General features: G+C 36.4%; 2 long non-coding RNA genes across 2 annotated transcripts in view; both read right to left on the bottom strand.

Annotated features, from left to right (window-relative positions):
• Positions 1 to 24,000, bottom strand: part of LOC147842240 (uncharacterized) — a 1,176,585-nt gene that overhangs the window by 965,176 nt on the left and 187,409 nt on the right. The gene's annotated exons all lie outside the window — the stretch shown is intronic.
• Positions 16,991 to 20,517, bottom strand: LOC141376055 (uncharacterized). The gene is made up of 2 exons (XR_015499159.1): positions 19,080 to 20,517; positions 16,991 to 18,990 (listed from the first exon to the last, which is right to left on the bottom strand). It is a non-coding gene; the product is annotated as an uncharacterized LOC141376055 (long non-coding RNA).

The following is a 24,000-nucleotide window of genomic DNA, read 5'->3' as shown; positions in this document are numbered from 1 at the left end:
TACTTTCTGTATATCTTTGCTTGAACTGAGCCGATCAAATCCTGTTTATATAAATTGAACCTGCTCCCGATCAGGTTTGACCTAGCAGAACTGTTGCTATGACAACAACTCTCGGATCAGCTTTGAAGAACGAAACGATTCTGGATCGTGTCAAATCGTCAATATCCAAGTCCAGCTAACTGAGTAATCCACGTACGAAGAACGGACCCCAGGTCTAACTCAGCAAATTAACAAAGTGACCGGTAAGTGTATAAATTACTTTTACATTCCACACAAAAAACAACAGAATTAATTTTAAACTGAGTATATAATAATAATAATAATAATAATAATAATAATAATAATAATAATAATAGTAATAAAATGTTTAATCATAGTTAGTTATCAACAACTCTTCGCATGTAGTACTTTTTGAACATTTCAGCAGTCCAAATGTTAAATAGGTTAAAGACATAATTAAGTGTTTTGTGTAACAAATTACTCATAAATAGCTGTATCACAAACAACTAACAATCAGCTTACGTAGGAAGTTTAGTGTTCATGATGATATCCATGGGTTACAATTAGATGTGTGTGTGTGTGTGTGTTTGTGGATGTAGCTACTGAATACAAAACAAACCACATATTTTCCATCGAGCTGACATTTAAACCGTTCAACAAAAAATCAATAAGAGTGTAAGCTGGCATTCAGAGTAGACTATCTTTAACCTCATCTGAGGATGGTCACGACTACGGCTGACACTTGAGAGGCGCTCACATGCTTTAATGATATGCAAATATGACATATTGAGTTTATAAGCTTCGTTTTCATACAGTGAGATTTAACTCAACCTCTAGAAGTGAGTCACACGTAAGACAACAGAAAAAGAAGAAAACATTTTGAAACCGAAGCACCCAGAGGAAACCCACACTTTATACATTGTGTCGTTACATGCAGAGGTTGGTCTCATCAGACCAGAGAGGGTCTGAGAGTCTATCAGATGTCTTTTGGCAAATTCCAGGTGGGGAGTGGCTTCCGTTTTGCAACTCTACCATACAAGCCTGATTAGTTGGATTGGTTGATTGGATTGCTGCACAGATGCTTGTCCTTCTGTAAGGTTCTCCTCTCTCCACAGAAGAGCACTGAAGCTCAGACAGAGTGACCATCAGGTTATTGATCACCTCCATGACTTAGGCTCTTCTCCCCCAATCACTTAGCTTAGATGGCCGGCCAGCTCTAGGAGGAGTCCTGATGGTTCCAAACATCTTCCACTTGTGGATAACGGAGGCCACTTTGCTCATTAGAACTTTCAGACCAGTAGAATTTTTTTTTTTTTTTTTTCTGTAACTTTCCCCAACCTTGTGCTTGAGACAATCCTGTCTCGGAGGTCTACAGACAATTCCTTTGCCTTCATGCTTGGTTTGTGCTATGACATGCACTATCAAACCTGGCACCTTATATAGACAGGTGCATGCCTTTTCAAATAATGTCCAATTAACTAAATTAACCACAGAGAGCTCCAGATAAGCTGCTGAAACATCTCAAGAATGACAAGTGGAAACAGAATCTACTTGAGCTCAATTTAGAGCTTTACGGCAAAGGCTGTTAATACTTATGTACAAGTGATTTTTCAACTTTTTTATTTTTTAAATATTTAAATATTTTTATATTTTAAATCTTTTTTTCACATTGTTTTTATGCTGTATTGTGTGTTGAATTTTGACGAAATAAATTAATTAAATCCATTTTAAAATAAGGCTGTAACAAAAAATTAAAGCAAAAAAAAAAAAAATGAAGCGCTGCGAATACATTCCTGATTCACTATAATTATATATATATATATATATATATATATATATATATATATATATATATATATATATATATATATATATATATATATAAATATATATATATATATTGTTAGAGCCATAAAGAGCACTAGAGATTTGTCTTTTTGTTTTTGAAATATTTTTCTATAATATTGTATTGTTTGTATAGGGATGCAAAGTTAGTGCCATTTGATGCAGTATTTAATATTATTATTTGTGATATTATGGTGTGTGCATGACGTTTTATGTGTTCAGTGGTGCTATACGTCATATGTATGCGTAAGCATCTGGAAAAAATTATCAGAAAGAAGGAAGGGGCTTGAGGATAGACAGTCTTTTGACCGTTTTAAAATCATATTTATTTCGAAACTTGATAAAGTGTACATAGTTCTTTTGTTTGTATTTTGATTATTGTTGTTCTCGACAAACAAAAAAGTAAACTGTTACATTGCAAGTTTTTGGTTTTGCGCGTCAAATCCTTTGTTTCGAGCCCCTATGGAAATGGTGAAGAACTTGAGGAATTAGATCGCCATTACACTAAAGTCAAAAGATTTCTTCGCATTGGAGCAACGCGACGTGGAAACTGGATTACTGAAACTGAGGCTGCAGTTGTTATATAAAAGGATTTGTTGAGATTACGGACGTTTTTTCACGTGCATACGGAGCAAACTCCACGTGAAACTTATTGCGGAAAACGAAAGTGAAAGTAAGTTAGTCTTGGAATATTTTGAACATAAAGACTTTTAAACTTGCTCCTGCAGTTTGAAACTTTTTTACAACGTAAAGGATACTTTTTCTGCCGCATTTTGCAAATATTTGCTCCCAAATTATTGTGGAATTATGGAGGATGCAAGTGAAACTGCTGACTCGGATAAAGATGGCCACAAGAGGGCGGTCAAGTACACACATAAAGCGCTGGAGGAGCGTTTTAACAGACTTGTTAATTCAAGAAAGTCATAGATGGCTCAAATTACCATTCATATGAATGAAATTGAGAAATTAAAAGAAAATGAGGAAAATGTAGAAAAGATAGAAAAAGAAGTACTTGCAAAGCTTACAACATTGTATCAGGAATTCATTGAAATAAATGATAACATGCAAGAGCTGTTGCTGGATGAAGAAAAGGAAGATGATAAGCGTATTTGGTTTGAACCCAAGTCATCAAAAATCAGGGAATTTTTTCTGGCTACTGAACAGTGGATTGGAAGGGTAAAGGATGCAAGTGCTGCAAAAAATGATGACATTGAACCAGGTGACAGTGTTTCAGAAGTTGCTATGACAGTGAGAAAAAAGAGCAGAGTGGGTTCATCAGCTGGACGTTCTATTGCATCTTCAGCCACCAGTTCAAGTTCAATTCTACGGATGAAAGAGGAAGCAGAAAAAGCAGCTCTGTTGGCCAAAGCTGCCTCTTTAAAAAAGAAACAAGCTTTGCAACTAGAAGAGATGAACTTGAAAGTTAAAATGGAGGAATTAGAGCTACAAACAGCAATTGCCATTTCTGATGCAAAATTAAAAGTGTACGATGAACGTGAAAATATCACTGAATCAAAGCAAGAATATTTTCAACCAAAGCAAGCAGTGGATCAGAGAAGATCCGAGTTTAAGCAAGATTCCGATGAGGAAAATTCTGATGCTGAGCTTACAACTAGACAAAAACGACAGCCTGTTGCCCAGACTGTCAGCCAGAATGTTCCAAAAAGTGAAAATTCAGACGACGGTGTGTTTCAAATAATGAGGAGGCAAAATGACATCACTCAAATGTTGGTAAAGCAACAAAATCTATCTCAGTTACCCCAAAGAGATGTCCCAGTCTTCTTTGGCGATCCTCTTAACTTCAGATCATTTATGCGAGCCTTTGATAATGCCATAGACAGTAAGACTGAGAATGCTAAGGACAAGCTGTTCTACTTGGAGCAATACACCAGCGGTGAACCACAAGACCTGGTAAGGAGCTGTGGACATATGAACGCTGAAAATGGATATAAAGAGGCAAGAAGATTACTACAACATCATTACGGAGATGAACTTAAAATTGCTTCAGCATACATTGAAAAGGCAATGCAATGGCCTCAGATTAAATCAGAGGATGGGAAGATGCTTAGTGCATATGCACTTTTCTTGACTGGATGCCACAATGTAATGCAGGAGGTGGATTACATGGCTGAAATGGATAACCCAACTAACATGAGGGCTATCATCTCCAAACTCCCCTACAAAATGAGAGAGAGTTGGAGAAATGTTGCATATGACATTCATGAAAGAGTAGGCAGAAGAGCTCGGTTTTCAGACTTGGTGGCATATATTGATCGCCAAGCCAAAGTAAAAAATGACCCCTTGTTTGGAGACATTCAAGAGTTAACTGACACAAATGTTGGGAAGAAAATCAAATCTCTTGACTTGAAGTACAAAAAGGCTAGTCCTAAAGGAAGTAGCTTTGTCACAAGTGTCTGTACTGAAAGAAAGAAGCAAGGTGACATGAAGAAAGAATCAAAATCTCTACGTGAACAAACATCTTGTGTTACATGCACATTCTGTCAAAAGAACCATGATTTAAATTCGTGTTTCACATTTAAGGAGCAAGCACACAAAGACAAAATTGAGTTTTTGAAAACAAAAGGACTGTGCTTTGGATGTCTCACAAAGGGGCATTTAAGCAAAAGCTGTAAGAAAAGACTTACATGTCACATATGTTCCAAGATGCACCCAAGCATTTTGCACATTTATGTAGAGAACAGTACCAAATCTAGCAGCTGTGATGAGAATGACGGCAAAATAACAGCAGCTTCAACAGACCATGAAACTTGTGGATTCACTGGGGCCGGTAACAGTGAATGCATCCTAGCTATAGTCCCAGTGAAGATCAAGTCTAAGAAATGTGAGAAGGTAGTAAAGACTTATGCCTTTATTGACCCAGGAAGCTCTGCAACGTTTTGCACCGAGGCATTAATGAGAGATTTAAACTTGAAAGGCAGAAAGACAGAGATTCTTCTTCGCACTATGGGACAAGAAAAATCTGTGTACAGCAATATTCTGTCAGATTTGGAAATATGTGGCTTGGAGTGTGACAACTACATGGAACTTCCTAGAGTGTTCACTCAAAAAGAGATACCAGTGAAACATGAGAATATCCCTCAACAAAGGGATCTAGAAAAATGGCCCTATCTGGATCAAGTTAAACTCCCTCATCTCAAAGCAGAAATAGGTGTGCTGATTGGTGCCAATGTGCATAAAGCAATAGAACCATGGGAAGTGATAAATAGTGAAGGAAACGGACCTTATGCTATCAGGACAGCATTAGGATGGATAGTTAATGGGCCTCTGCGAACTGACGAGAGCACAGAATTAGAGTATGGTAAAACTTCAAGTTTCACTGTAAACAGGATTTCAGTTGCGGACATTGAAACTTTGTTGGTAGAGCAGTTCAATGCAGACTTCCCTGAACGTAATTACTGTGACAAAACAGAAATGTCACGAGAAGACCAGAAATTCATGCAATCTGTTGAGCAGTCAATTCAGTATAATGATGGACATTATTGTATTGGATTGCCCTTCAAAAATGATCCAGCAAGGCTCCCCAAAAACAGATGCATAGCAGAACAAAGAGCTAAAGGCCTTAAAAGAAAGCTCCGTAAAAACCCAGAGTTCTACAAAGACTACAATGCTTTTATGACAGACATAATTAAAAAAGGCTATGCCGAAAAAGTGCCTCTAGAACAATTGGAATGCCCATCCAAAGTGTGGTATATCCCACATCATGGCATATATCACCCGAAAAAGAACAAACTAAGAGTTGTCTTTGACTGCACAGCAACTTACCAGAACTTCTCACTGAATAGTCAACTAATGCAGGGACCTGACCTGACCAACACCCTCATAGGTGTACTGAACCGCTTCAGACAGGAGCCAGTTGCTATCATGGCAGACATCGAATCAATGTTCTACCAAGTGAGAGTCCCTGAAGCTGATGCAGATCTTTTGAGATTTTTGTGGTGGCCAGAAGGAGATCTTAGTAAGCCCATGGCGGAATACAGAATGAAAGTTCACCTGTTTGGGGCAACTTCGTCTCCCAGTTGTGCATGTTTTGCATTACGAAAGACTGCAATGGATGAAAAAACAGAAGGAACAGCAGAAGCGATCAATACTATTCTGCAAAACTTTTACATGGATGATTGTTTAAAATCTGTGGCATCTGAGGATGCAGCAATCCAACTAGCACAAAGTCTCATGTCTGTGTGCTCTAAAGGTGGATTCCACTTGACAAAGTGGGTGAGTAATAGCAGGTCAGTTCTGTTATCACTGCCAGAAAAGGAACGATCCAAAGAAGTCAAGGGCTTAAATTTCAACAAAAACAACCTGCCGGTTGAAAGGGCTTTGGGAATACGGTGGTGCACGGAAACAGATACATTCAGATTTGCCCTAAATGTACAAGAAAGACCTACTACCAGAAGAGGAATACTTTCTGTAGTGAGCTCCATATTTGATCCTCTTGGTCTTGTTGCACCCTGCATTCTCCCAGCGAAACTCATTCTGAGACAGCTGTGCAAAGACAAGTTGGGCTGGGACCAGGATATTCCAGAAAAACAAGCACAAAAATGGTTGCTATGGAAAAAAGAGATTGAAAATTTGTCAAGCTTCAGTGTGAGTAGATGCTTCAAGCCAACCGACTTTGGACCTACCATGTCTGCTCAACTGCATCATTTCGCAGACGCAAGTGAGAATGGCTATGGTACAGCATCCTACCTGCTAATATCAAATGAGCATGGAGAAAAGCACTGTTCATTCGTAATGGGTAAATCCAGAGTCGCGCCACTGAAACAGATAACAATCCCTAGAATGGAGTTGACTGCAGCCGTTGTTGCAGCAAAAATGGACAGAATGTTAAAGCAAGAGCTACAGCTGCAGCTTGAAGACTCTGTGTTTTGGACTGATAGCCTTACAGTACTGCAGTGCATTGAGAATGAAGCCTCACGCTTTAAAACATTCGTTGCCAACAGGGTTTCCTTCATCAGAGAAGCTTCTGAGCCCTCACAGTGGAAATATGTTGGTACATCATTAAATCCAGCAGATATGGCTTCCCGAGGCACCAAAGTGGAAAACTTCCTGAAAAAAGAAAGTTGGATTAAAGGTCCTGAATTCCTTTACAAACACAAGAGTGAATGGCCCGTGCGACCAGACCAGGCAGGTGAAGTGGAAGTTGAATTTAAAAAATCAGCTGTGGTAAATTGTGTCGCTGCTAGAGGAAAAGAAAAACCTTTGGATAAACTGATTGAGTATTACTCAGAATGGTACAGACTAAAGAGAGCAGTTGCTTGGATGTTGCGCCTGAAGGACATACTGCATCACCTATCAAGGAAGAGACAAGAATTTCAAGCTGTCATAAGACAATCTGAAAAAGATTCAACCAAGCAACAAGCACAGTTGCAAACTCAAATGTTCAAATTGATACAGACATTGCCAAAAAACCCTCTTTCAGTCAAAGACATTGAAAATGCTGAATTAAGTCTAATCCGCTACAGCCAGAGACAGACATTTCCTGACGAGTTCAAGTCACTACAAAAAAGTAACCACGTCAACAGATGTAGTGTTCTGTATAAACTGGACCCAGTAGTCCAAGATGGTGTACTACGAGTAGGCGGTCGTTTAAATCGATCTGCAATGCCAGAGATTGCCAAACATCCAGCAATCCTTGATAAGAGGCATCACATGACTTGGTTAATTCTGAAGGATATACATCACAACACAGGCCATAGTGGCAGAAATCAGATTCTTTCAAACCTCCGAAGTAAATTCTGGGTTGTAGCTGCCAATACAGCCATAAGAAAGCTGATCTCCAAATGCACAGTATGTCGAAGGTTACATGCAAAAGTCAACGACCAGAAAATGGCAGATCTACCAAAAGATCGTGTTGTGCCAGATAATCCACCTTTTACACACACGGGTGTGGATTATTTTGGTCCATTCCTAATAAAACGAGGACGAAGCTTGGTGAAAAGGTATGGAGTGCTGTTTACATGTCTAACTGTGAGAGCCGTTCATATTGAAGTGGCCAACAGCCTTGATACTTCATCGTGCATAAATGCCATACGGCGCTTCATCTGCAGAAGAGGGCAGGTATCTACGATTCGTTCGGACAATGGTACAAACTTCATTGGGGCTGAAAGGGAGCTTAAAGAAGCTATGCGAGACTTAGATCAGTCTAAAATAGCTGAGTCCCTTGTCCGAAAGGGAATTAAGTGGATTTTCAATACTCCAGCAGCATCCCATCAAGGTGGAGTATGGGAAAGACAAATACGCACAGTTCGAAAGGTTTTGAACTCAGTGTTAAACCAGCAGGTATTGGATGATGAAGGACTTTACACAGTTTTGTGTGAGGTTGAAGCGATTATTAATGACAGGCCACTAACTAATGCATCGGATGACCCAAACGACTTAGAGCCTTTGACTCCAAATCATCTCCTGATTATGAAAAGACAACCAGTCATGCCTCCAGGAGTGTTTGTAAAAGAGGACTGTTATTCACGCAGAAGATGGAGACAGGTTCAATATATGGCAGACCTCTTCTGGTCTAGATGGACTAAGGAATACCTGCCGTTACTGCAGGAACGACAAAAGTGGCAGAAACTGAAACGAAATTTGGTACCCGGAGACATTGTTCTCATTGTTGATCATTCTGCCCCCAGAAATTCTTGGATTATGGGTAGAATTCTGAAGACCACACCCGATGCTTCTGGTATTGTTCGACGTGCTTGTGTTCAGACAAAGACTTGTCAGTTGGATAGACCAGTAACGAAACTTTGCTTATTGCAAGAAGCAGAAAAGGATTAAGAATTTGCTTTAAGAAAGTAAATATAAACAGTGGACTTTTCAAAAAGACTGTTTAAGGAAGGAGAACTATTTATGGCTCCATTTAAGAATTTGAAAAAGATAATTGTTATGCATCAGGCATAGACAATTAGGGGCCGGAATGTTAGAGCCATAAAGAGCACTAGAGATTTGTCTTTTTGTTTTTGAAATATTTTTCTATAATATTGTATTGTTTGTATAGGGATGCAAAGTTAGTGCCATTTGATGCAGTATTTAATATTATTATTTGTGATATTATGGTGTGTGCATGACGTTTTATGTGTTCAGTGGTGCTATACGTCATATGTATGCGTAAGCATCTGGAAAAAATTATCAGAAAGAAGGAAGGGGCTTGAGGATAGACAGTCTTTTGACCGTTTTAAAATCATATTTATTTCGAAACTTGATAAAGTGTACATAGTTCTTTTGTTTGTATTTTGATTATTGTTGTTCTCGACAAACAAAAAAGTAAACTGTTACATTGCAAGTTTTTGGTTTTGCGCGTCAAATCCTTTGTTTCGAGCCCCTATGGAAATGGTGAAGAACTTGAGGAATTAGATCGCCATTACATATATAATTATAGTGAATCAGGAATGTATTCGCAGCGCTTCATTTTTTTTTTTTAATTACATATATATATACACTTTTAATTTTGACTTGTATTTTTTACATTTACACTCGGACATGCAATTCCTAGCATGCTTTAAGTGGGATTCTGTTTAAACAAAAATGGGAAAATAAAAATAGGTGTTAAAATAAATAATTAACAGAATTTTTTTTTTTTTTTGTAAATTATTTGGCTAAAATAAGCTGAAATTGCACAAATATGCAACATACGACTGGATAGTGTAATAGCAGCCACTGCACAACTACACCAGTGTGCTCACCATAACACCAGTGGAGAGGAGAGAGGGTGAACGTATTAAAATTAGAGTGAAGCTAAGAATAAATTGATGTGCTTACTCTATGCAGCTGTTGTGTACTTTAAACAAGCTCACTTTTTGTAGTCAGCTTATTTCCAGATTTTCAGTTTTTTTTTTGTTTCATCTCATAAGCTCTGCATTTAATGCAAAAAGCAATTTTCTAAATGCAGTCATGGCTAAAACTAAAAGTGGAGTGGATGACAATTAGATCTCTAACAATAGCAGAGAGACAGAGCTTAGCAGTATCTTCCTGTTTATTGCCCTGCTGGCCTTTAGAGAATCCATTAACACAAAAGGTGATTCAACGCTGAAGTAATACGGATCTATTGCCAGTACACTTACCCTTTCACATCCTTCTGTTTCTAAAAGCACAGCATGCAACATACAGGTAGCTGCTGTTTGTTTCACATTGTGCAAAGCTTGTGAAGCTCTCAAATATTGCGAAACACTGCAAAATATAAAAATACAATCACATAAGGTGATTTGTCATGCAAATAAAATGGATTTTAAATATAACTGTGCACTATAATTCAATACTACAGTCTATAAAACATTCTGGGTTCCACACAGGGCCAGAGTGGGACTCATTTTTAGCTCTGGAGTTTCAAGCCTTAGACCGGCCCACCTCAGTCAACGACTGACTATATTAAAATTACGTCATTTCCAATTCAGTTTCAAATTACACTGACACATCTTTTTCAAGGACACAGCTGCTTTAGAACTTTAAATGTTTTTCATAAATATGAGAACATTAATTCTTTATAGATATCCAGTCCTTTGTAACAGTCGTCACACACACACACACACACACAAAATATGTATCCCTACATAAGATACCCAAACAGTATTTTATGTCTTAACACTGAAAATGAAAAAAACATATCATACTCTGGTGAGATTTGAACTCGGGTCAGCTGCGTCTAAACATAATGTGCTAACCACTAGACCACGATGGCGCTGTTAAGCAAAGTTTTGTTATCTGCTGCTATTGATGTCTACTCTTTCTGCAACCCTACTCTTTTTCTCCCCATTTTAGATTTCTGATGAAGTTATGTCAGATTTATTAATGTAGTGTATCATCTGATTTTCATTGAGCAGGTGTAATTTTCATTAATATTAATTAATATTCACTAAGGTGTCGTTGTTTTGGGTGGAATGAAGTGCAGCCCGTAGGTTAATGATGATCATCATTAACCTACGGGCTGCATTTTGCTCACAGGGCTGCGAGAAAATAAATAAAAAGAGCGGAGCTGCGGCAAAATAATGATTAAAAAGAGTGAGGTTATGGTCAAATAAACAAGTAAATAAAAAAATGCAACTGCTCAGAGTGCAAGCAGCTAGGGACACCAGCCCTTGCGACCAAAAATTGGACCGACCCACCGGGAATTCACCGGTTTTCCCGATTAGCCAATCCGGGCCTGGTTCCACACAATCGATTTGTAATGGGACAACATGATGAAATGTTTTAAGCAGACCTTTTTTTAAATAAGCAGTTAAAGCAAACACCAAAAGTTTTTGACTCTACTATACTGTAAATAATGATGCCATAGTATTTATTTTCTTGTGAGTGGCTTTTCAAACAGTCTGGTGGATTTCAGAATGAGCACGTTTGTTATGTAAACTAATGGACAAAATGCTAATGAACTGCTAATGAAGCAATCCATCCAAATCGAGCTCTCCATCTTGGATTCACTAGATTCACATTGGATTCATCTTGGATTCGCTAGTCGCTTGTGCTGCATACAGTTGTTCACCTGTGCCCTCATTTTCATATTTTAACGCTTTGTCTTTTCCATTTCCTATTCTCAGCTCGACAGTGTTGCCCTGGTGCTCCTATTTGACTCCACCCTTGGCAGCAGACACATACAGATAATGAGAAAAAGAAGAGGTCCTGACATCCCCTCAGGATGATGCCTGCCTCAATATTATCTTCTCTTTGATGATACTATAGGGAAGGGATTTTAGCCGGGGGTGAAAATAAAGAATCAGTCCATGCATTATGCAACAGTTTCACAAAGCTGTTTATATATATATATATATATATATATATATATATATATATATATATATATATATATATATATATATATATATATATATATATATATATATACATACACACACACACACACACACACACACATACATACATACATACATACAATATATATATGTAAACAGACCCCCATTCACGATTTTTTCGGCTTAGTCCCTTTATTAATCTGGGGTCACCACAGCGGACTGAACCGCCAACTTATACAGCATGTTTTACCTTCCAGCTGCAACCCTTCTCTGGAAAACATCTATACACACTCATTCACACACATACACTATGGACAATTTAGCCTACCCAATTCACCTTTACCACATCTTTGGACTGTGGGAGAAACCAGAGCACCTGGTAGAAACCCACGTGGACGTGGGGAGAACATGCAAACTCCACACAGAACTCCACACTTCTTGCTGTAAATATATATATATATATATATATATATATATATATATATATATATATATATATATATATATATATATATATATATATATATATACAGTATATATACATATATTTACATACAGTGAATATAGTGGATTGAACTTATTTACCATATATTTTAGGACACAAATTATAAAAATAAAGCTTCTTCATTTTGGTTTCTTGTCAAGACAAGATCTAAAACATCTAAAATGGAAGGGATTAGGCCAAAGGAAGGTTGTATAACTCTTATTTTTATCCACCATCTTACTTTCTCTGATTTCACTCCCCTAAGCATCTGACATCATGTACCCCACCTAAGACATGCATTAGGGCTTCCCCTACCTTAATACACAAACACTGACTGTCGTAAAACTCGTCAATGGCAGGGAAGTGTTATTTCTCATTAACTGCAGGGAAAGATTTAAGCGAAATCATTGATCGATTTGACACAGATCATAATACCAGCCATACATGAAAAGCATGTAAACTCATGTCCAGCGGCCATTATCTCTCAACCAACCTCTTTCGATGTCAGCTGCTTGCATTTCTGACTATACCATTGCTGTTTGTTAGATGTTTGCTCTTACTTTTTTTTTGTAGTTTAAAGTGTCTCAGATGCACAAATTGCCTAATTTGCTTCTTCTAAAACATATAGTTACCATAGTAACTTGCATGTGCTGCATAGAAAACCAATGAGGACTGTTGGTGGACGGGAAATCTCCAAAATTAGAAACAAATTCATTAATTATGCCACAAATCTATTTTTAGGAGTTTTTCAAGCGAGAATATACTAATTTTAAAGTCGAATCGGCAGTTTATGGTTAATTGATAAACAGGCAGTAAGTTTATTTTTAAAACTCCATTTTTGAAGAACAAACTTTTATATGTAGTTTGATGTGTATTGATTTGAAAAAAAGGGTCTTTATCAATTAATTTTCATTTTAATATTTTATTTTTTTTACTAAACTTACTCTAAGGGTGCTTTCACACCTGCGTATCGATTCAGTTGTTCCGAAACAGGGATTAAAATTGTAACATTATTGCTCTTTGCTCTTGGTGTGGTTCGCTTTCACACTGCAAAGTTTCTAAACAGACCAAAAGAGCTAAAACAAGTCACGTGCGAGTAAACTCTCCTCACACTTGTTCAAGTTTCACGGTTTATTTTGCAGAGTTTTTTTTGTCAGGCAGGGTGGTGGTTTGGAAGTGTTTGACAAGGTGCATGCGACGTGTCTTAAGATCGCGGAGGGATGTGGTGAGAAGGGTGTGCGACGTATTTGAGGACCGGGAGGGAGACGTGGGATGTCTGTTGAATGACCTCCCGCCTTACTCATAATTCTCTCTTCATATAGCCGTATGCCTATTATATCCATGAAACACTGCAATATAACCGGGCTCGGATTGTATCGCTTTCACACTACAATCGATCCGCTCCAGAGTTGAATGAGTGAGACCCCCACATTCAAGCGATCTCGGAGCGATTGTTTTGGCACGCATCCGAGAGCGATTGGTTTCGTGTGGATCCAAGAGCGATTGGTGGATTCACATATGCCAAACGAACCGCGTTAACTGGGCAAAGGAGACAGGTTCTGAAACAAAAGTCTAGGTGTGAAAGCACCCTAAAAAATGTAATATGGTGTGACAGCAAAAATAAATAAAAAATAACTTTTAGTAATATATAAATAACATGAGAGCATTTGATCTTTATTTTTGGACTTATCTTCATATAGTGCTATTTATTTTATATGAAATGATAAATAATATTTCTCTGTGGCTTGCTGGTTGGCCAATTTGTAATAAACAGAAGTGTTACAACAAAGGAACATAAAACAACAATTGTATTGTGGTTCCAAAAAAGTAAAATATGTAAATAATTCTGAGACAAAAACTCATGGACTTCACAGGCCCTCAGTCACAATCTTAAATTGGGTTCTTCAACTATTAAAGTTTTCTGTGGAATTGCCAATTTAGAATTAGCATATAGTGTTACACTAAAGTTCTTGGTTTTCAGAGACAAAGTGTATTTAGTTTCTTTGTTTTTAGAAATATATTAAAAAATATATTTTCAAAAATAGTCACTTGTAAAATTAGACCTGAGGTATTTATTAATAAATTTACAAATTCCTGTTTAATTTATAAGAGCTATACTTTATCAATCTATGCCTGAGAGAGTAACACCATGATCCATAGGACAGTTTTGAGATATCTATTATGTGTGCAAGTGAAAATGCAATATCCTATCAGATCCACTTAACTGATTTACAGTAGTGTGTGAAATCACTATTTATGCATCTTAAAGACAAAAGGCTGATGCATTTTTCGGAAAATGCCAGAAAACTTTTTTTCCATTTGGGATCACATTAACATTGAGGAAAAACATACACAAACGCAACACACCTGCACCCATAATTAAGAGCATCTTAATTAAGGTCTTTTTTTTTTAATTAGCGTTGAATGTGAATCAACACGGCTCGAAAAGCCAATCAAGAAAAACAATCTCTGAACTGACTTAGGCGTCACTCTTCAATTACTCTTCAAAAACCAATTTAAAATGGGTGAGCATATTAGCGTTACCTTTAACTCTATTTATAACTGAGGATTTCTTTGTGCTACCGCAGATTCTCATTGCTATTCACTCTGTCATTTTAGTATCTGACATGAGGTTATTAGAGGTCGAAAATTTCCTCCTTTATTGCTGGTTGTACAATGTCAAATGTGTTTTTGAACTCAGTGACTTGTTCTGGCATATTAAGTAGAAAGTTCTTCTGGCTGCATATCTTTTCATATTCAATTTTTTTTCAGATTTCTTAAATTATGGAAATTTGCTCCTTGCTAGGTCAAAACTGGCAACTTTGTATATATCATGAACTTTTTCATGTGTAGCTCCAATCGCATTGGAGAGTGCAGGTTTTTAACATAATGGCAGATAAAACAAAATGCTATATAAAAACCTTAAAATGAGACGTTCTCCCATTTTTTTCAAAGTGCAACTAGGGGGCGCTGCTCTGACTTGTGCTTCCTAGAGCTTCCAAACCATACTTCCGGGTTCGGGAGGAAGCGGAAGGTCAGGTAGAGAATAGGAGACACTAACTGCGTCCCAAATTGCATACTTATACACTATTCTATGCCATTGTGTAGTACAAATAGTGTAAGTAGTGTGTTCACACTGAAAACTGTACAAATAATAAGTGCACTTCAATAACCCAGATGATGCACTCATTCAGCCGCTAAAATGAAGTGTGTAATGATGGACACTTCACGCACTCAACGACCGCAGGTTTGCTCACATAACGGAAGGGGCGGAGCTATCGGGCGTACATGTTGGATAGCTATTTATTTTGGATGGTGAAAGCAAAATTCTCCTACAAGAGTGATTATAGCGCCTCCCAATGGTAAATGCGGTTACACTCATGGCAGGTATTATTTGATAACTCGGTCGTTTATTTCACTGATTTGGCAACCGTCAAACGTCATCAGGGAAACGGTTTGAATTTCCGCTTAGTAAAACAACATTAGTGCTCCATTTGGGACGACACTACATATATATATACTATCCTGTTGAATGCAGAAGTGCGGAAGTACATAGTGTATAGTGTGCCATTTGGAACGCAGCTACTAAAAGAGGAAGGAAAGGCAGGAGAAGGATTTTTTTTTTGTCCGTGTGTGTTGGTAGTGAAGACTTGGAGACAGAAGAAAAGGAATATACAAAGGTGGAGAGCTGTTGGCTTTGAAGGAGTGTGTGAAGACAAATAACGTTACTGTGGTGTGAAAGTGATCGTGGACATGCTGGCCAGGCAACTACACTAACGATTCAGTGCGAGGGGTCTGCAGGATCTTCAGGGAATCGAAAGAAAGGTGGACATGTGCAGAATCAGAGTTGTTTGCCCGAGTCAGTTACATTAGTTCATTTTTATTCATTCATACAACCACACAAACCACACACGTTGCAATTCCTTTTCACAGGCTTTCTTTACATTTCTTTTTCTCTCTGGTTTCTGTTATATCAACCACACATTATTATTGAATTGTTTGTTGTATTTGTTTGTTGGTTTATTTCGTTAACGTTATCTAAGACTGAACAGTGGTGAAAAGAAACTATTTTTTTGTTTATAAAATATTTTCTAAACAAAACTATGTTCACAACAGTTAAAACAGAACACCAGGAGGCCAACAAAGGCATGGGGACAACATATAAACTGCACTGCTCCAGCCAGGGCTCAAACCAGTGACCCTCTTGCTGTGAGGCAACATGACTAACCACTTAGCCACCATGCTGCCCCCCTGTAACCATAATGCTATAATACCATCAAAATATCTCAAGTAATTAATATTACAAAGTGATGGACATAATTGACATGGAATGAAGCCCTCTTTTGAAAGTCTGTAGCCCACCCTCAGGTTTATTCACCTTGATACTTTTTTTAATCATTATTCATATAAATACATTTATTTTTCCCTTTCCTATCACCACATCTTAGCCTCCATGGATCTTTATGGTTGTCAGTAACAACCATGACAGCAAATGGGTGAAAGGTTTACCTTACAGACACAGTTGTTGTTAAAAGCTGTTGAACTCTGCGGGAAAGCTGACCTATTAGAGTCAATCAGCATCCTGAGCTTTCACATTTCTGATTCCTTCTGTGAAACCAAAGAGGTGAAGTGTGTAATTTAAGTCCTTCTACAAGAAAGTATGCTTCAGTTTTGATGCAAACGCTTAAGCCAGGCACACAGCATACAATCAAACACTTCTTTATAGCCATTTATGGTTACAGCTTTTTACATCCATCGAACCTTCCCATTGTACAAGAGGTTATTTATTGGGCCATTTATTTAATTATTTATTTATTTGATGATTTCCAGGTCAATTTTGGCACAAAATCCCCCAATTATCGGGGTCTGTGATCTGATTAAAGAATCCAAAGAAAATGAACCTACATGGTGTGATTAAAGTAATTTTTAATGCAAATATGTGTTTCAGATTTTCTTCGTATGTTTCATATTTACAACTTTTTGGGCATGATGTACAAAACCAGGTTTATTATCATGAGAGTACAATATTTCAAAGGCACCGGTGGGAGTGGAAGTGTACAAGTGATTACAGTATGAAAAAGCACAGAAAGCTTAAAAGCTGCATGACACACCACTTAAACAAGTTAGACTAGATACTTTGACTAACGATAAAAGTGCAAAATAGGTTACATTTGAATTTAATAATTTAGATAAATTTATCAATGATAGCATAAATAAGCCTGTAAATTCCCAGTCTACACTTAGTTATTTTGCTTAATATCTCTTTAAATGCAAATGAGCTTCTGCTCACTAATTAATTATTAAACGTATTTCCTAAACTGCTTTTCGATTGGTCAGAATTACCGTGCGAGAAAATGCCAATGGATTTCTCACAAGGAAACAAACCGGCAGACAAAAAATGTTGCTTCTCACTATGGAGGGCTGATTGCACTGGCTGATTGTATCCCTGGTCTTAGTATACTATAGTTTGTATACATCACTTTAGACAAACTATATGGTAAGTCACTTCAGGAGGAGGCGTGAATTAATTTAGCTAAACTGAGACATGCATCTAACGGAAATATTACCAACGATCCATCAGGTAATGTTTTCCCTCTCTCTCTCTCTCTCTCTCTCTCTCTCTCTCTCTCTGTTTAAAATTGTTGGTTAAGCGCTGTCAGCAAATATTTTTCCTTTACATCCCATAATGCACAGTGCATGGGACTGGTGGCTGGATTAGTCTAAAAAGGCACAGCACTTTTTGCAGTTGAGTCTAATCAAGTTCGGATCATGTTCTCACCACAAACAAACCGATCCAGGCTTCGCTTGAAAGCGTACCAAGACCACCGCTTCAAGGTCTACTTATGGTGAGCACTCATGTATGATTGCTACATTCACACTTGCCCAAATTGACTGCACCAAGGGGGGAAATGAACTCTAGTGTGATTCAACCAAAATAAGTAAGGCAGGTGTGAATAGGATATCTCACTATATCTTATTTTATTTGGCAATATACCCAAACTCTAACATCTGTTTCAATTGTTGCTGTCTGGCTGATCAAAATATTGTGTGTGCGTTGATGTATAGTATAGGAACAAAAATAATTTTGATTTAATTGTTGGAGTCATCAGCCATAGAGGTAACTATAAAGCATGATTGTGCTTCAAGTCAAGTTCGAGTCCATTCTTAGGAAACATTCCCAATTTTTTTTTTCCCTTCTCTTTCCAACTCAATTACCTGTCAGTCTATACTAAACAAGTTCAAGCTTGTTCCTAGAGGGGCACAGTCCTTTTATTACTCTGGTCTTCTGTGGTGTTTTGGACTTGAGGCAACCTTAAATGATGAAATCAAGAAAACCTTGCGCTGACCTGAATTATAAAAGCAGCTGCAGGTGAACTCAACACCAAAAATAAAAAATAAAAACAGCTAAAAAAAGGGGCAAAGCAACAATAACACCAGTGACTAATGAATAAATCTGTTACAAAATATCTAAGTTAAATAAAATCTAAAAAAGAAAAAAAAATATTGTAACTTTTCATTATTTTACTCAAAGTAGTCGCATTAAAAAGGTTAACCACTAGGATTAAAGTGAAATTCCAATACCAGCAAATATTTGTTCTATGCATGTGTATTTTATTTCTTAGATAGAAAATATGTTGGATTAATCAATAATGTACCAAAAATAATATTTAGAAATCTCCAATGTCTTTGAAACTTATCTGAAAACAAAGCAAAACAAAAAAAAATGTCTTAGCTGTTGGATGACGTTCACTTTCTGAGTGAGAAAAAAAAAACATTGAGTGCGTTGAAAGACGTTGGTTTACTTTTGCAGACTTGCAGATAATAGATGAATGAAACTTCATGATGGTATGCAAAATGTCTAATCTTTATCAGACAGCATACCATTAAGACAATAAGGAAGTCCTTCTAACAAAAGGAAAAAAACAAACAAACATCAAAAACAAACAGAGAAATTTCAAACATATTGAAAGAAGAAAGAATTTAAACATACTCACAGGCTGAGCTTAAAACTCAAGGTTTCCCAACTAGGACTTCACAATTATTAACAGTTTGAAGTAGCTCCAAAGAGCCATGGCTGTTTCTAAATTCAAAGAACGCAGAGAACGGACTTGTGCTCTTGTGGAGACCGGTCTTGCCAGGTGTCCTCGGATGAACGAACTCGGGAGACCATGAACAGAGAATGCATCCTTTGAGAAATGAGACGCTGCATTCTTCCTGATGGTCACATGACCTTCATGTGTTTTAATAGAATATTATTTAAACATTCATACAATGATGTATTGTTTTTCCCCTTTTCCAAATATACACCATGCATAAAACATTATAAATATACTTTGCACAATATAAATAGAACAGTTTTTTATACGTATTTATGCAAACAAACACCCTTAATGTGTTTATTCCTTTATTAAGATGTCCATGGTGATGTTTATATTCACCGTTTCATTTAGGAAAACTCCTGAGATAAATAAGTGATATCTCTGAACTTTAATAATATATCGAAATAAAATGATGCGCTTCCCACATCCAGTCGCAATGACTTCTGGGACTTCTAGAACAAGTTCGGTGCTCAAGTCTGCATCGGTGCGTCCTCGATATCAAGAACACATACGTAAAGTTGCACGCGTCAACTATTCTTGCGGTCTTGAGTTTTGAAACTTAACCTTGGCAGCTGATGATGAAGTTACACGAGAACACGAGGACACAAGACCACTGAATAACGCATATTAGCTGTTTCTCAATTCCAAGAACGCAGAGAAAAGACTTGCGTCCTTGTGGAGAGCGGTCTTGCCAGGTGTCTTCGGAAGAACGAACTCAAGAGACTGCGAGGGCAGAGAACGCATCCTTTGAGAAATGAGATGCTGCGTTCTTACTGATGGTCACGTGACCTTTACACATTTTAAATGGTAAATTATTTAAACATTGCAGCCTTCATACAATGATTTATTGTTTTCCCCCTTTTTCAAAATATATACTTGGCATAAAACATTATAAATATACTCTGCACAATATAAATAAAACAGATTTTAATACGTATTTCAGCAAACACCCTTAATGTGTTTATTCCTTTATTAAGATGTTCATGGTGATGTTTATATTCACAGTTTCATTTATAGAAACTCCTGAGGTAAATAAGTGATATCTCTGAACTTTAATAATAAATCTAAATAAAATGCAGCGCTTCCCACCTCCAGTCGCAATGACTTCTGGGACTTCCAGAGCGAGTTCGGTGCTCAAGTCTGCATCAGTGCGTCCTCGATATCAAGATCACATCCGGGAAGTTTCACGTGTCCTCCGTACTTGCGGTCTTGAATATTGGAACTGAACTTAGGCAGTTGATGATGACGTTGCACGAGAACACGAGGACGCAAGACCGCTGAAGAACGCATATTGAGAAACAGCCATTGTGTTCCTTCTACAACAACTGAATCTACTTCTTCACTCACCTATTATACATTATATGTGTCTGACCAGCGCCCTCTAGTGCCCTGTAGTTCCATAAGAATATATATATATATTTTTTTATTATTCCATGGATAAAAAATAAATAAATAAATAAAAAACAAGTCATAAATAAATAAAAAAACAGACATTTCATTCTATTACAATATATATATATATATATATATATATATATATATATATATATATATATATATATATATTTATATTTATATATATATATATATATATATATATATATATATATATATATATATATATATATATAAAGCGTAGCATGTAGTTTATATATATATATATATATATATATATATATATATATATATATATATATATACACACACACACACACACACACACACATACACACACACACACACATAAATAGCATATATAGCTGTACTCCCTATAGCCAGTGTATGTGAACAACAATCTTGTTTTTGCTTGTGAGTTGCACCATAACAACATCCCGGCAGCGCTTAAACTGCTTTTGGCTGGAGCCTCGCTAATTCAATGCAATAAATGCAAGCTTGGCTCATTGACAAACACTGGCTGTTAGTGGGCTGAAAGGTTTGAGAGTATGTAACGTGTGCCATTATGTTGGAAAGCCATTTGATTGGTGTGAACATAACATTGAGCCACAAGTTAAATGAGCTCAGAGAGTTGAGCCCTGAATGTCTTAGCAAGTAAAAAAAAGTGTTTGTTTGCAAACGCTTGTACAATCTAGCTTAAATGAGTCTAGTAGAGCTGGCACACAAATGCATTTCATGGTCTGTTTGAAAATGATATGATATACGCGTTTGCATGAAAAAGCAATATTCAGTACAGTAGAGTAAGTCTTTTGGAGAGCAACGACTGTGGAAGGGCTGTAATATTTGAGATGGTCTGGATCATTTGAACCTACTGAATTTTTTAAGCATCATAAACATGATTTATACCTTAATTTGGAAGGCTTTTCTATTTTATGTCTCTCCTCAGAAGCAAGAAGGATCAATTTTTAAATCTGATCTATTTCAAAACCTAGAGAAATTAATGAGTTGGAATTAAATTTTAAACTGTCAGTATTTATGCCCCACATCTGACTCTCTTTCTTTCTTTCTTTCTTTCTTTCTTTCTTTCTTTCTTTCTTTCTTTCTTTCTTTCTTTCTTTCTTTCTTTCTTTCTTTTTCTTAAATAAAATCAGTATCATTGTTCCAATCAGATCAAACAATTAACCTGTAAGAATTATATGGATAATAAAAATTTCAAGAGTTGATTATAAAGCTTGTTTGGCATGCGGTCCCGGGAGAGAGCCCTGAGCTCATAAGCTCCTCAAGCCCGGGACTCCCTCCGGTTGCAAGGCTAAAGGGGAGTTTGAGCTTTTGATAATGAAAAAAGAAAAAGTCAAAGGGGGGCTAATAGTTCTGACCTGAAATATACAAGGACCTACAGTAGTCTAGGCGAGATGTGTTAAAAGTACATATAACATTTTCCTGATCTTGAAAGACAAGTATGATAATAACTATTCTTTACAACAAAGCTATTTTTTTTTTTCTAGACAAAGCTTGTAATCAAAGGTAACCCCAAGATTTTTTACTTGAAATTTAACACGATGTTAGGGCTGGATGAAGTGATCAGCGTGACCCATGGCGCAAGCCTTGCATTTATACTTCTGCGTGCTGTTTGTGTTTCTCTGCAGTAACATTTCCGAAATGGTACCTGGACTCAAAGACTGAGCCAGAGCATAAGCGTGCGCCTGACGCAGAAGTATAAATCAGCCTTAAGACTTTCCTAGCCCTCAATTTAAAGTTTATTACATTTCTGATTTTAAATTAAATAAAGGTAATGAGAAAATAGCCTTTTTTTTTTTTTTTTGGTTCAGGGTCAGAAAATCGATAAATAACTTTAAAATTCATTATCTATACTGTAAGAAAAAAAAATTAAAACTGGGATGCCAGCACAAAAAAAATAAAAATAAATAAATAAAATAACAGCTGTTAAATTACAGAAATTTCCTTAAATTTTAATGTCTGGTAAATTAATTTACAGTCAAAATAAGGCCACTTCCTTGTTTATTTTATTTATTTATTTTAAAAATCAAATGAATGCAACAAAATCCATAATTTTACATTTTATTTCCAGCAGGAATGCTGGGGAAAAAAACTAAATAAATAAAATAATGATTGTAAATTACAGATATTTCCTTAAATTTAAATTTCTGGTAAATTATTTTAGTCCAAAAATAAAAAATAAAAAAAATCAACCACTTGCTTGTTTGCTTTATTTTTTTTTTTATTTTAAAAATCAAATTAATGCAATAAAATCCGTAATTTTACGGTTTATTTAAAAAACAAAACTTAAAATAGCGGCTGTTAAATTATAGAAATTTCCTTAAACTTCAATTTCGGTAAAAAAAAAAAAAAAAAAAACTGTACAATAATGTATTTATTTATTTATTTATTTATTTTAAAAGTAGAATGAACGCAACAAACAAGGACCTAAAATACTGTACACAAATGTACTTAACTATTAATTTTCGCCTTCATACAATCAGGTTCTTTTTTTTTTTTTTTTGTTTGTGTTGTTAATAATATGGTCCGTTTTTCTTTTTTTTCCAGTTCTAAACTTAAAAACACTTAATTTATTCTGTATTTTTATTTAAAGACATTGTATTATTTTTGTGCTTTTGCCAATTTTTTTTCATTCTTTAGCCTCAAAATGAACAACTTTAAAAATGGGTTTCAGAATAGATTCAATATTCCCTCTGAGTCTGCACCTGTAAAACTACAAAACTATACTTACAAATATTGCATGTACGCAAACACTTAGTCATGTTCACAAACTGACTAAAGCAAACCTTAATAAATTGCATTGCACGTATACCTGCCAACACTCCCAGTTTTCCCGTGAGTCTCCAGTATTTGTGACTCATTTCTTGCCACCCTCCGCTTTCTACAATTCTCCCAGAAAACTTCTTTATAAACTATAACACCCCCGGATCACCAACTTTAGTATAGTATCCAATTGCAGCAACTGCCCGAAACTTGGTGCATAGTACAGTTACTTAACAGTGTCATTCAGACACCCCACCCCCAACACCTACTCATCTACCCCCCCTTCTTCTCCCGGATTTTGAAAGACAAATGTTAGTGGGTATAATTGCATGATTCATTTAAATAATCACCACATATCTTTAGTAAATCCTGACTAAACACCAATAGAGGGTTTGCACTGGAACAAGTCAATAGCAATTCAATAGTAAGGATTTGAAGTTTTGTGTTTGCTGATTTAAAAATCTGTTTCTAATGTTCTTGTTTTGTCTGTTTCTTTGATTGCCTCGTTTCCTTCTTTTGATTGTGCAGGTGTTTCTTGTTTTTTTAATTACTCCATGTTTATATATAATCATCTTGCTTGACATGTTTGATCTTCTTTCTTTGTTCTGTGAAGGTTTTTAACATTGTGCTTCATTGGTTA

Source organism: Danio rerio, chromosome 9 (assembly GCF_052040795.2).
Source record: "Danio rerio strain M-AB ecotype USA chromosome 9, GRCz13ab, whole genome shotgun sequence".
Taxonomy (NCBI): Eukaryota; Metazoa; Chordata; class Actinopteri; order Cypriniformes; family Danionidae; genus Danio; species Danio rerio.
Note: the sequence above shows the minus strand (reverse complement) of the source record. Positions and strands in the feature narration are given on the sequence as shown.